The sequence below is a fragment of the Corvus moneduloides genome, chromosome 4 (genome assembly GCF_009650955.1).
Source record: "Corvus moneduloides isolate bCorMon1 chromosome 4, bCorMon1.pri, whole genome shotgun sequence".
Classification (NCBI taxonomy): Eukaryota; Metazoa; Chordata; class Aves; order Passeriformes; family Corvidae; genus Corvus; species Corvus moneduloides.
In genome coordinates this window covers 3,344,723-3,358,302 of record NC_045479.1, presented here as the reverse complement: position 1 = coordinate 3,358,302, position 13,580 = coordinate 3,344,723, and the positions used below count along the sequence as shown (strand labels likewise).

The following is a 13,580-nucleotide window of genomic DNA, read 5'->3' as shown; positions in this document are numbered from 1 at the left end:
TCCTGGTGGCACAGTAGTGTTCCCCCTTGTGCTGAGATGTTGTGGATCCCTGTGCAAGTGCACAGTCCCCCTGTGAGCACGGGAGATGGATTCTGACTCATGCCTTCCATGTCTTGAAGTATTCATTGTATGTTTTGCACAACTGCTGCTTTAGGTAAGTTCTCTCATCCCTCATACCCCTCAAATAATAGAGAGCTGTGGGACTCTTACACTGTATAACTAAAATATTCTTTTGTAGGTATGTGCCTTTAAAACCAAATTATATATCCAAAATATTTTTTAAATATTAGGAGAAAATTGGTGTTAGAAGTTCAAACTTTTGGAAGCCTAAAGTTGTTGTGGTTAATGTTTCATTTGCTGTCCATGAGAAACAATCACTCGGGATGTTACGTTTTGTTAACATATGTTAGCAAACTAAACTTGCTTGCTTGAGGCAACCCCATAATCTGCTGATAGTCCACAAGATACTTAAGACTATCTATGACTTTGATGACATCCTTACTTCTCTCTGACTTTGTTGTGACTAAAGATCTGAAGCTTTCAGGCGTCATTAAGGAATCATATACTATTTGCCAGATACTGAATGGTAATAACATACAAGTTTTCTTAGCGCTTCTGTGAGATAGGCTGTGTTGTATGACAAGCAGCGTATTATAAATTCCTTTCATGCACTTCTGCATCGTACCAGACCCGACACATGCAATTCTAAGACTGTCACCATATTTTATATTGCATTAATTCAGTATTACTTGTAGTTTGACTTTCAGTAAGCAGAACTTGAGAAATAGGAACTAGTCTCAGCGTTAACTTTCTATATGTACTCTGTTTCTTTCTTCCATGTAGAATGACAAGACACTGTTTCATTTCTATTTACAAGTATGATGTAAAGATGAATTAATTATTTGGAAAGTCCTTTGAGATTACTTAGCATTGAAAATGCAAATTATTAATATTCCATTATTAAATTCTGCTATTATAGTTGGTGATAATAACAGAGCATATCCTAAAGCAAACAAATGGGAGAAACTGATTAAAAATGCATGGACAATTTTAACTTTCAATTTTTCTGACCTTATAGTACACCTGTGCTCAATTATATCATCTCAGGTCTTTGATGTTTTCTGGTGTGTTACCTGTTTTGAGTAATGGGAAAATATTTTTGTTGGCTATGCTTAGTTTTTTATGCATGTGTTGAGATTTCGTGTTTTTAGCAGAAATACCATGCTGAAGAATAATTTTCTAACATGCATTGCTTGTGTTTTGTTGTTGTGGCATATGTAACTGTTAAAGGAAAAAATCAAACCTCAATTAAGATATTTCTGAGCTTTGAGTAATTAGATGAAGTCTTTAATACTTTGGCACTAGGGATTATTATTTGCTTGTGTGCTTCAAGCACAAGTTTGGATAAAGAAAATAAACTTTACTGGAGATAGATTCAATTTGCTTAAAAGAAGGCACAATACAGATTCATAGAATCATTAAATAATTTAGGTTGGAAAACAAACTTTAAGATCGTGGAGAACTTCTTGTAGCACTCTCCATTCACTGTCAGGTAAATACAGCTGTCTGGAATAGCTCCACCTGGTGAGTCACATCACACGGGAAAGCCCAACTCTCCACTTACTGTTGTTAGTGTTTTGACAAGTCATCACCTCACACTTCTGTAACATGGAGATCTTATTCTAAAAACGTCTGCTACTTGGGAAGATGGCACTGAACTGGTCTAACTGTTTAGCTTAAGTGCTTTTTTTTGGTTGGTTTTGGTTTTTGTTTGTTCTTCTTTCTCAATGAGATAAAAAAACCTAACACAAACCCAAAACAAAACAGAGACGTTATCCTTGTTATATTCCCAGATTGGAGCAAATCAGAAATGTCAATATTTTTAAATATGTAATCTGATCTTTGAGACCTCAGGGCTTCTCTATAGGCAGGACTTCTAAGTGCTGATGCCACCCCAACCAATGAAGATGTTTATTGATTTAGATTTGTCAATGCTTAATTATGCACCATTACAGAAATATATGATGTCAATGAAAAAGAGGGATGTATGAATAAAAAATTCTTTGCAGCAGAACAACTGCATGCAGAGCAAAGCTTTTAGCTCTGGCTTTTAAAACTGAACAGATTTTTTTTTTCATATAAAGAATTTCACCCACAAGAAGGGTTTAAATTTTTGGGAGGAGGAAGAAATCACACATGTTAGGAGGAGAGCATCTTGTTTTGTGTGTTCAGATGTCCACTTCCATAAAAAGAAATATGTGCATGTCTCCTCTGTAAATACCATGAGGTCCATGTGTAAGTTTGATTACAGACCTGAAAGATATTTTAGACAAAGGAAAATGTAGTTAGAAAGAATTGATGCTGCAGTGACCTTGCTCCCATTAAGCTGACACAGGACTATTCTGGAAATGAATGAATCCCGAAGGTAGCCCAGGACTTACAAAAGGGCTGGAAACTTCCTTCACTGAGGATGTGGGCTGCAGACCTCCATTTCTCTGTGTTGCTACTTTCTCTATTGGTTTCTTTGGTTTTGGTTTTTGGTTTTTTTGGGTTTTTTTCAGTGTGTGAAAGTTTCTTAACAGCAAGGAGGAGCCCAAGCTGCAGTATCCAGATCTGGATAAAAGCATCCTTAATTTTTTTAAATATATATTATGTTTGGTTTTAACAATGGGGGAACAAGAAAGAGGATAACAGTAGGAAAAACCCTGTGAGATCTCCAGTTAGTCAGTTAACATTGTTGACTCATTTCTCCTAAGTCATTATGAATTCAGTGTGTGAAATCTTTGAAAATTATCTAATTGGAGAAGTTGTCTCACATTTGACCATTCTCTTTTTGCAAGCCATTGATCTGCTGATATATTACAGTCAACCAGCTCAATGCACCGTTGAGATATTTTATTGTAATACATTAACAGAGCAATGGTCATTGATTGATACCAGGAGAGCAAAGGAAGATTTCTTCTGAATGTTTTGCTTAAAATAAAATATACAGAAAAAAAAAAAAAAAAGATATGCTGGGCAATATTCTGTTCTCACTCCATTACAAATCCAATACAATTTCATTGCAGAAATCTGTGGGGTTTCTGCAGAGTTAAGGTGGCATGGCTGAGAACAGAATTGTTCTTGCATACACCAGCATGCTGTCAGTATGCTCAGGTGCTTTGTTTGTGTTTAGACAGAAATCAGATATGCAGTTATAATTTGGGCCAAAATTAGCTATGTTAGTTTTCAGCCAGTTTGTATGTAAACATGTACATGTATGTCTGTGTGCGTGTGTCTGTGAATAATGAATGAGATAAATAAAGAATCTGGCTTAGTCACATTCATCTCTTAAGCCAGCTTTTGCTGCTCTTCCTTTTTTTAAGGCTATTTTTATATGGAACAGCTTTGAGTTGTGGAGAACCATTGCCACGCTAAATGTATCTCAGCCCTGATCTAAAGGGAGCATTTCCACTGGAAAAAAAAAACATTGTTTAGTCTTTAGGTCAATTGAATCTTTGGCCTCTCTGCCAAGTCTGTCAGCACTGGTGCCAGTTACTGAGTGTGGCGATTTTTATGATATCAACACTCGTCTTTCGGGGATTGCGCTGTGGCCCTCGTGCCCGTTTTATCCAATCCACCACAGGGCAGAGTCTTTCTAATCCCTGCACAAGGGGACTGTCTTACCATTCAGATTAGTGAAAGTTCATGCTGCTGCAGTGCGGGTGGTGTGCATGCTTGAGACGGGCAGTTCAAGCTTTTTGCATGAAAATGAAATCTTTTGGCAAAAGGCAAGTTAAAGAAACAGTGATGTTAAAGCTCATGTAGCAAGAGCAGCACTGTGTAGCATGGAGCCTGGCACGTGAGTGGCAGATATAAATTTTTCTGACTGATGTGTTTGGGACTGTGTGTTGAGCCTGGCATTCTATTGGACTGAATGCATTGGAAACTACACACTTACATTTTTTTTTTAGTCATTTAGGAATCTAAATGAAAAGCCTAAAAATGATGAGGTATGTAACATCTTAAGTGACACTGAAATTCTAGGTTAGACTATGTAAATTGTAGATGAGTTACAAATTGCTTTAACTGATACATTTAAAATAATGTTTTTGCTATAGTGTTTTGTTTAGGGTAATAACACAGAAATAATTTGCCTATCCATTTCAACTCTCATTCTATTAAGGTTTTCCAAATTGTTCATCTTTTGTTATACGGTGGTTTTACATTTTGGTTTTTCTCCTTTTAGGCATTATTATGTATTAGAACCTCATGGTTGTGTTTGGGTTTGCAGGACTCAAGAAGAATGAACTGTATTAAAAATTCTCCAATGTAGTTCAAAAGAGGCTCAAAGGAAACATTTTTATCCACATTACCATTCCTCCTGAACAATTTGTTACCTCTATTTATATTCACAATTTACACCATGCATTTCTGAAAGCAAGTATGGCCTTTACTCAGTATTCCTGCAAAAAGGCATTTTTCATATGACTTCACAGCCTGTATAAAATTGCTTATAAGGATCTGGAGTAGCAGTAGTCAAACTTGCTTTCACCTCTGACTTTGTAATGATCCTGTGTTTAAATAGCTACATATAAAAAGAGATCTAAAAACACCTGACAAATGTATCTAGAATCAAAAATTCCCTGTTTATTTCAGGGCAAAATTTGGCAATTTCCGCCAAAAAAGAGTAATTAGTTCCACACAGTCTCTAGAAGAATTGTAGCTCTGATTCATTATACCCCAATTTTAAGCATTCCCTTCTGCTATCCGTGTTCACAGGACTACATTTTATATGGTGTGTTATGATGCATCTTCTTGGGAAGAGGAGTATTAACAATGAAGAGCTATGGAGGTAAAATATATACAGAGAACAGCTTGGAGAGAGGCTCAAATGTTGTCCAGTGTATAATGAATAACGAGTTGCATCATATTAAAATATAACTTTATGAATTTATGGATGCTTATGTATGTATGTGTATATATATATATGCAGTGCTTATATTTTCTAATTTAAACCCAATTATTTAGCATAAATTATTAAAAAATATGGCTTTCTGCATAGAGAAAATTGCCTAGCTTGGAATCATATTTTGGCCTTGTCTGTTCCTGAAGAGAGTTGAGGTCTGTGCTTTGAGACTTTTACTTGTGACATTATATTTCATATTGTTTCAGTGTTTACGAAGAAGTTTGCGGGGTGGGGTTCTATTAAGCAAACTTCCTTCCTCACTAGTTCATGCTAAATTGGTTTCCATTTTAGCAATATGGAATTTTCTTCGTTCTTGGAAACATCCTTCACTGAATCCTCCATCACTCTCTTCTCTATGATGGTGGCTTTATTTATACAGCTGCTGAAATGTTCACTGTGAAGTATTACACTATATTAAGGTCTCATGGTTTTTTATTCTTGCTTCTGTTCCAGTTTGCTGAAAAGTTATTCTGTGGTTCATAATCCTTTAAGTAAATGTGGTCTTGTTTTTGATCTAATTCTGGCTGGTTTGAGGAAAGCAGAAATATTTTTGTTATTAATATATTAATTCAATGGATTTACTTCTTTGTTCATAGCTTGCTTGTAAATGACATAGATTTTAAGACTGTGTTTCCTACTCCAAATTGCCCAGTAAATATTATATATTGACAAATTCTTGCCTGTGGACTGCCATTACACACCTAAAGTATTATTTCTGAATGTATTTTTCAAGCTGATGGGGTCATTTTCTTCCCATATATTTAATCCTATTCTTGATGCATTTACTATTTTCTGACTGAATGAAGAAAATACTCAGACTTTTTTTTCCTTTTTTTTTTTTTCTCAGAAAAAGGTAAGTAGATCCTCAGGTAATTTAATTAGGATACATTAACCTTTCTTTCCCCCTCAATTATCCAACCACTCTCATAGTCTGGCAATGCTCACAAACACCAGATTTAAAAAAAAAAACAAAAACAAAACCTTATTTCCTTCTGACTGAGGGATCATGACCTAAACTGCTGAATGCTAAACTTTTTTTTGCTGCTTACAGCAAATGTTTACATTTAATTTTCTTCCATTACATTGATACCACAGAATAATGCATGGAATACTGCTTCGAAAGGATTCAGTGAGATCCCAGTACAGGTACCGTTTCTGTGTTGAATGGAGCTCTGGCTGCTTTAAGCAGTCAAAAGAGCATTGCTGTAGTGGTACCCATTTGTCCATTTCAATTTATTAAATGCATATTAGTGGCAGGCAGTTGTCCTGAGACTCTAGGGCAGGGCTGATTTTGTACATACACTGTTGCATAGTAGCTATTTGCCATGGTAAATACTTCAGATGTGAATATGCATTATTGTCTGCAATTTTAGCAAGTTCCCCACATTTCTGCCATTACTGTTCACAGGGAAATGAATAATAAAAAGAATGAGAACAGAATCCAACTTCAAAGTTGGTGTAATCCCTCGCTATTTGCACAGCTGCAATCATGAGACATTCATATTTTTGTTGTGAATATTTGAATCTGAATATCAAAGTGAAACTTAGAGAATGCCACCCTGTTGACCAACATAATAGAAAATATTAGTACAAATCTCTCAAAGCCTAATTCTTGGGCAGACGTGAATAATATCTTATTGAAAGCAAATCTTGTTCAAAGCTGCAGTGATTTCTGAAATGTATAGAGCAATCAAATCAAGGGAGTCAAGCCTGAATACACAGATAGAAATTTGACCCATAATGCAAAGAATTCTTTTATTAGTAATTTCTAAAATGGAAAGTAATTTCCAAGCATCTTCATTGTAGTAACATGCTCAGGTCCCAGGACCGGGTATATGTGTTTCTTTCCTAATCAAAGAGGGAAATATCCAAGCTTTTATTACCATCCATTGTAAAAACAATGGTGTTGAAATAACTGCCTTGATGTAAAATCTCCATGGAGGAAAACTACAAGTAATTTTGCAAAGCACAAGTGTTCCAACCAGCCTAATATGCTTTACCCGCAGTCTGCTTTCACTGACTGCCTACACTGAGGTTAAAAAAACAGTCATCAAAAAATCCCAGAAAAACTCTATTCCCTGATTTATTTTTGTGTTTGCCAACAACAAATTGACACTGATTAGAGCATTATTTTCTGTTTGGAAAATACAACCAGAAAAACAGCAAAACCAGAAAAGTCATCTTTGACTCAAAATGTCAGATAAAACCAACATTTCACTCACCAAATATTTATAGCTGTAGTGCTTCAGTGTTTCGAGTAGAGATGAAATAGAAATAAGCCATTGACTGAAGGAAATCAAGAAGGATAAGCAACTATATAGGTCGTGGCACTGGCCAAATGCCAGGCACCCACTACAGCCGCTCACTCACTCTCTCCTGCCACAGCTGGGCAGAGGAGGGGAAAAAAAAAGTTAAATGAAGGGTTCATAAGTTGAGATAAGGACTGAGAGAAAACATTCCAAGGGCAAAACAGGCTCAGCTTAGAAGTACAAAGTGAGTTTATTACTAACAAACTCAGAGGAGGATAATGAGAAGTAAAGTAAGACCTTAACACCTTTTTCCCCAACCCCTCCCTCTTTCTCACCAGCAGGGCAGGGAGACAGGGCATGGGCGTTTTGGTCAGTTCATCACCTGAGATCTTCTTCTGCTGCTCGGGGAGAGGAGTCCTTCCTGTGTGAGACCACGGGGTCCCTTCCATGGAAGACAGTTCTCTGTGAACTTCTCCAGAGTGGTTCCAATCCAGGACGAGCAGCAGTCCTCCAAAACTGCTGCAATGTGAGTCCCTCCCACAGGCACACAGTCCTCCCAAAACTGCTGCAGCGTGGGTCACTCTTCCACGGGGTGCAGTCCTCCAAGGACAGGCTGCTCCAGCCTGGGAGCAGGGCCCCCTCTCTCCACCGGGTCTCCCACTGGATCACAGCCTCCTCCAGGCATCCACCAGCTCTGGCATGGGCACCTCCCCCAAGGGCTGCAGGTGGATCTCTGCATCCCCTGTGGATCCCCATGGGCTGCAGGGGCACAGCTGCTTCACCATGGTCATCACCACGGCCTGCAGAGGAACCTCAGCTCCGGTGCCTGGAGCACCTCCTGCCCCTCCTTCTGCACCGACTTTGGTGTCTCCACATTGTTTCCCTCACATGTTCTCACCTCCTCCTCCTCTCTAGCTAGGAAAAAAACGTGCCCCTTTGTTTTGATTTTCTTCTTAAATATCTTATCACAGAGGCGTTACCACCATCTCTAACTGGCCCATCCCTGGCCAGCAGCATGTCCATCTTCAGAGCCATCAGGGATTGGCTCTGCCAGACATGGTGGAAGCTTCCAGCAGCTTCTCACAGAAGTCAGCTCTGTGGCCCCCCCACTAGCAAAAAACAGGCCATGCAAAATCAACACAATGATATATAAAAAACTTGAAAATAAAAAGGTGGAAGTAAACTAGAATAATAATTTTTGAACCCCTAAAATTTAGGATTCATCCTGAAGTTATTTTTTTGTAATTCATTTACCATAGCTTTATTAACAAAGGGAAAAAATATGTTTCTTTGGAATCTTAATATGAAAACTTCATAAACAAAAGAGGTAGGAGATTAAAATGTTAAAAGGAGAATACAGGATTTTCTAATGCATGGCTAGATTCCAGAGGGCAAGAGCTGTTGGTTCTCTGCCCCATTGGCACCATTTTTCATAGATGAGGTCCTAAACTTGGAAGGATCAGAAGAATTTCCAGTATCTCAATGTATTTTGCTAACACTATTCATCATATCTTGTAAATTTCACTTTCTTAACTGGAAACTATAGCAATTAAAAAGATATCTGCAATAATTAGAGCAAAAGATTCAAGAAACAAAACCTAATGACAATGGTGCTGTCAAAGTGACTAACATATATCTTAAATAAATTAAAATCTACAAATTAATCATTGTCTGTCTGTATCCCACCCAATGCTAACAGAACCAAAAACCCCATCTATTTAAACGTACAGTTTATAAGCGCTCCCTGGCAAAAATCAATATAAAGCTTTAGTGGGCAGAATGTGTGTAATAGTAACTAGTAGAAAGGTTAGCGTAGAAGTTAATGGTTCTATCAAGAATAAAACAGAGCTAAAGTCTGAAGAAAAGCTCTCCCAAAGGTGGTTCATTAACCTTGAAGAACTCCAGCATATCTTCAAAGTAAAGATTACAGCAAACCTGACTCAGTCACCAGCAGCACTTGTTAGCTCTTGGCTTCAGAAATCAACAGCTTTTTCATTTGCATTATGAAACTACCACAAAGCTTTCATTGCATTAAGATGTTTGACCCTGTAAACTAACTAGATTAGTTAATCCAAGATCACATGGGGCAGTAGAAATGATGGTGAATACCTTACCTAAACACAGCCCTGTAAGCTCCCAAGTAGCTGGGATTTTCATACCAAAATGATCAATAGGGGACAACGTCCATAGTTAATTGGCATCACAATGCCAGGGAACTGGCATTGCCCTGACAGGGCTGGAGGTAATTTTGATTAACTCACCAAGGAGCAATTGCACCCTTCCTAAAGCAGCTGAGACCTATCAGTGTTTTTCTCCCAGCTGAAACCAAGACAATCTCCATCTGCTTTTCCTCAGCATTAACCACTGCTGACAAGAGCAGATCTTCTTCCTACAGCTCTCCCACATCTCCTCCTAGATTTTCACTTCCCTCTTAGTTTTTCCCGGGACAAATATTTGCAATAGCTCCCAGGATTACTGAAACACTCTGGATAAACAGAAAATTTGTACATGCAGTTGTTCAAACCTGTAATTCATGCCTCTGATATTTCTCTTGCTATCCCATGAAAATGAACGGGAAGATAGGAACTCTGTAAGTCACTCCTGTGTCAAAACCAGCAAAAAATTTGGAGAGGTTAGCAGTAAACTACCATATGTAGCATTAGTTAGCAGTTCAATATAAAAAATACTTCGCCATATTGTACATTATATCTTAGAAAAGGCCACTACAAATTATACCTTTTGAAAATGCAGCCATTGGAGTCCCATTTGAACATGTAAGTGCAGAAAGCTTCTTTTGGGGTACATTTTTATTTTGGTTATATATACTGACCAATACACCCAATTATTTATCTGTAATGTTTTGCAACTAATGTCCGTGAACAAATATCACTATATTATAGCAGTATGGTTCAATATTCTGCATAATTGCATATATTCCAATTTATCTTTCAATATGTAATTGCTATGTTGGTACCCCACAGATTCATAGTTAAAATGCCTCATATTCACTCCTCTTGCAAGATTTTAGGCTCTGTATCTGGCATTCTGAATGAAATTAAATGACAAAGTGAAATAAATATAAAGAAAATAATTTTGGAGGAAAAAGTACCATGTAAATTAAAATATAATTTCATGTGGGAAACTTCAGGCAGGAAATTTCAATGGAAAATACATGAAAAATCCTGGAGAGTTCCACTTTTCATAGACTCTCTTGAAAATCGTGCTGATACTTTGGGTTATATTTCTGCTGTTGACCCTAAGCTGGTTCTACAATTTATCTAAATTAAGGAACCCTCCAAAGTCAGTGCTCTTAGTTTCAAGTCTCTCATCAAACTATAATGACACAGGTATATGTAAATCAAATCCACTTTTGTCATAGCAATGAAAAATCTCCTGAAATACAAAGCCAGTATTAGACTAGACTTTGGAAAGAACTTTTCTAAGTAAACTATTTCCAAGATGAAGTGGTGGGGAGTTCACACTGTCAAATATTAATTTTTTCTGCTTTCATATGTAATCGAAAAACAATTTGGTTAAAGTACTGCCATAGATGCAAAACCAAAAATCAATTTGCTATGAAAGAACAAAGGGAAAGTTGGTAACTGTCAGATGCATTATGTTATAATGACCCAAAGATAAAAATGATGGCAGCCAAAGGGACAGTTGGGACCAAGAACCATTAGCCACACATTGACAATTCAAATGCATTTGTACCGTAGCCAGTTTGTTTCAGTCTCCAGTCCGTGTACTATTTTTTCCCATTTTATTCCTCCCATCTTCCCCTACCTACTGCTGTAAGTTTTCTTCCAGCAAGTTTTAGGGTGGAAGTTTAAATGAGCATCTGCCACAGCACCAATGCCAACGTGAGCTGGCCACCAACCAGCAGGGCTACTCTTGCATGGCATGCCTGGCTCCCCTTCGGAGACTGTGCTTAACCTTTATGACATACTCAGATTCCACCAGCTTGGTGCCTCAAATCCCATGTTCCTGCTCCTCTCCAAATTTTCCAGTTGGTAACATAACCTGATGGGGAGGCTCACACCCTTGCCCTTTGTTATCCTTCATGTTTCGTTGCAAGTCAAAACAAAGTGGTTTTATTTTATTTCACTTTGTTTTGTTTTGTTTTATTATTAAAAAAAAAAAAGAAGAAAAGAAACAGAGAAATGGGAGGGGGATTCAGTTCATAATTAGGGGAGGAGTCGTTTTTGGACTCAATCCCCAACATGAAATCTGTCATAAATGGATTCTGCCAAATTGCTGAACAGAGTGCAAATATGTAATGTGCCAGTTTTTTAATAGGTTTAGTTCTTTGGGCTCTTTCTGCAAGTCCAACCCTTGTGTCATTTCACTGACACTGTCCTTGAAAACCTTGTTCTGCAACCTCCTTTTTACACTATGTGATACACATGCTTAAGCCTTCCCAGCTGTGACAGCCTAAGACAAAAAAGTCAACCTAGGTTTTGGCACACCTAAGGTCTTCTTCAAGTAATCTCATTTGTGCTTGTCCTAGGACTGTTCTTATTAGGCAGCATCCTTATCTCACAGCCACAGCCGAGGATGGCATTGTGGCTTCCCAAAGCACAGTTGCTACACTGGCTAAAGGGACATCCAGTTCTTAGTCACAGCAGACACCATCTTTGGAATCGACTTCGATGAAAAAATTGCCAAAGCCCTTCATCTGTTTTATTTCCCTTGCTTGAATGATGGGTTAAACAGGCCTACTTAAGAGTACAATAGCTCTAGCCATTTGAAATGCTAATTTTCATCTTGGCCACAATATGTTGTGGCATATCAACCCTCCTTATACCTTATTGGCTGTAAAGATAATACGATTCTCTTAAAAGAACAGCAGAAAATCCATGACATTCAGGATTCAGATTCCCCTCAAATCTAGCTCCTGCATGCGAGGACTGAGAGTAACTTCACACATAAGAAAGCATTGTTTTGGTTTAGAGCATATTTATAGTTAAAACATTAGCACCTCTGAGAAGCTCTTCTTCACACTGGGTAGAGGCAACTGGTAAATACTGAAATTTGTTCCTGTCTTACACGGCTTGTTGAACCTTCTAAATGCTTTCCTTGGAGCTGGATCTAGTGATCTGGCTATGTACAGTCTTGCTGTATTTCCAGTTTATTTGAAGGCACGAACATATCACAAAAGCACCTTTGCACAAGGCCAGTCAAACAATAAAAACAAACATGTTGTTCATCCAGATTGTCTGCTGTTGACCCAATCTGTGGTTTGTACTTTCCAGGCTGTAGTGTAAATGTTTCCAGGGACAGATGTTATGAGAGAGCTCCGAAAACATCTGATGCTACTTCCAATCATTTCCAGTGATACTTTTCCGAACAGAGTTTATCACATATATTTGTTTTGGTTCATATTATATTTACATAATGTACTGACCCATGCTTCAGAAATCTCCTTCTTTACAAATAAACAATTATAAGATAATACTACAACCAGGGTGCAGAGGCATACAGCAGAAAAAATAGTCCTAGATATTTTTATTGCTGTCTGAGTTTGCAAAAACGTTGGTGACTTTTAGGATTTTTAAAAAATTGCAATAGAAGTGAGGGAGAAGGAAGAAACATGCCACTGTAGAATACCAAATGCAAACTTTTAAGGTTTATTTACCCATTTTTAGACTTTAACCAGATTGGAAGTAAAAGGCGGCTTCTGACTTAGACTGGAATTTCAGATCTGATTAGGTGGCTTTCATTCATATCATTTATCATCTCAGGTGGGTATCATTCATTCCAACTGATCACTTCAATTTTTGAGATTGCAGGAAGACTTGAGAACTATCCATGTGGATTTACCTTTATAAGAAATGGCATTAAAAATAAACAAAGGTTTTTGAAGCCTTCTTCATCTATAAAAAGGTTTCAGAATTCTTTCTTTTGTCAAGAAGTAAAATATTTCTAAATGTAATACTTCTTTAAAAAAGTGTAATTTTAAAATAAAAATATTGATGATTAGAAAAATATTTTAAAGATAATTGCAGAACAGACTTCTCAAATGTGTTGTCTGTCACAAGATTGTGTCAGATCTCCCAAAGAAATGCAAATTGTGGTCGTAAATTTTTTTAAGGAAAATTATGTCTATATTGGAGGTGAAATCATTAATACAGGAGAGGTTTTTTAAAGTTCATTCTCAAATGGCCTCTACCTGGTTGCCTACATTACAATACTCTAAAAAGCTTCAAGTTTTTTTCCCATTAATAATATCAGATAATATTCCATTTGGAGCCTACGGTAATCCAAAGAATATTAAAAAGAATTCACAAAAGAAATTATAGTCATGTCCCCATTCCAAGAGTTAAAGGTACAACCTGATAGCTGAAGCCTGTATTTTAATGTTCAAGTTGTCTGTGTTTAGG

The 13,580-nt window shown here is 37.3% G+C and overlaps 1 long non-coding RNA gene across 1 annotated transcript in view; it reads left to right on the top strand.

The window, feature by feature from the left end:
* The window catches only part of LOC116443182, a 215,048-nt gene that overhangs the window by 68,552 nt on the left and 132,916 nt on the right, over window positions 1-13,580 (top strand). The window contains exon 2 of the long non-coding RNA XR_004239769.1: window positions 4,762-4,834. This is a non-coding gene — a long non-coding RNA (uncharacterized LOC116443182). The remainder of the gene's footprint in view (window positions 1-4,761; window positions 4,835-13,580) is intronic.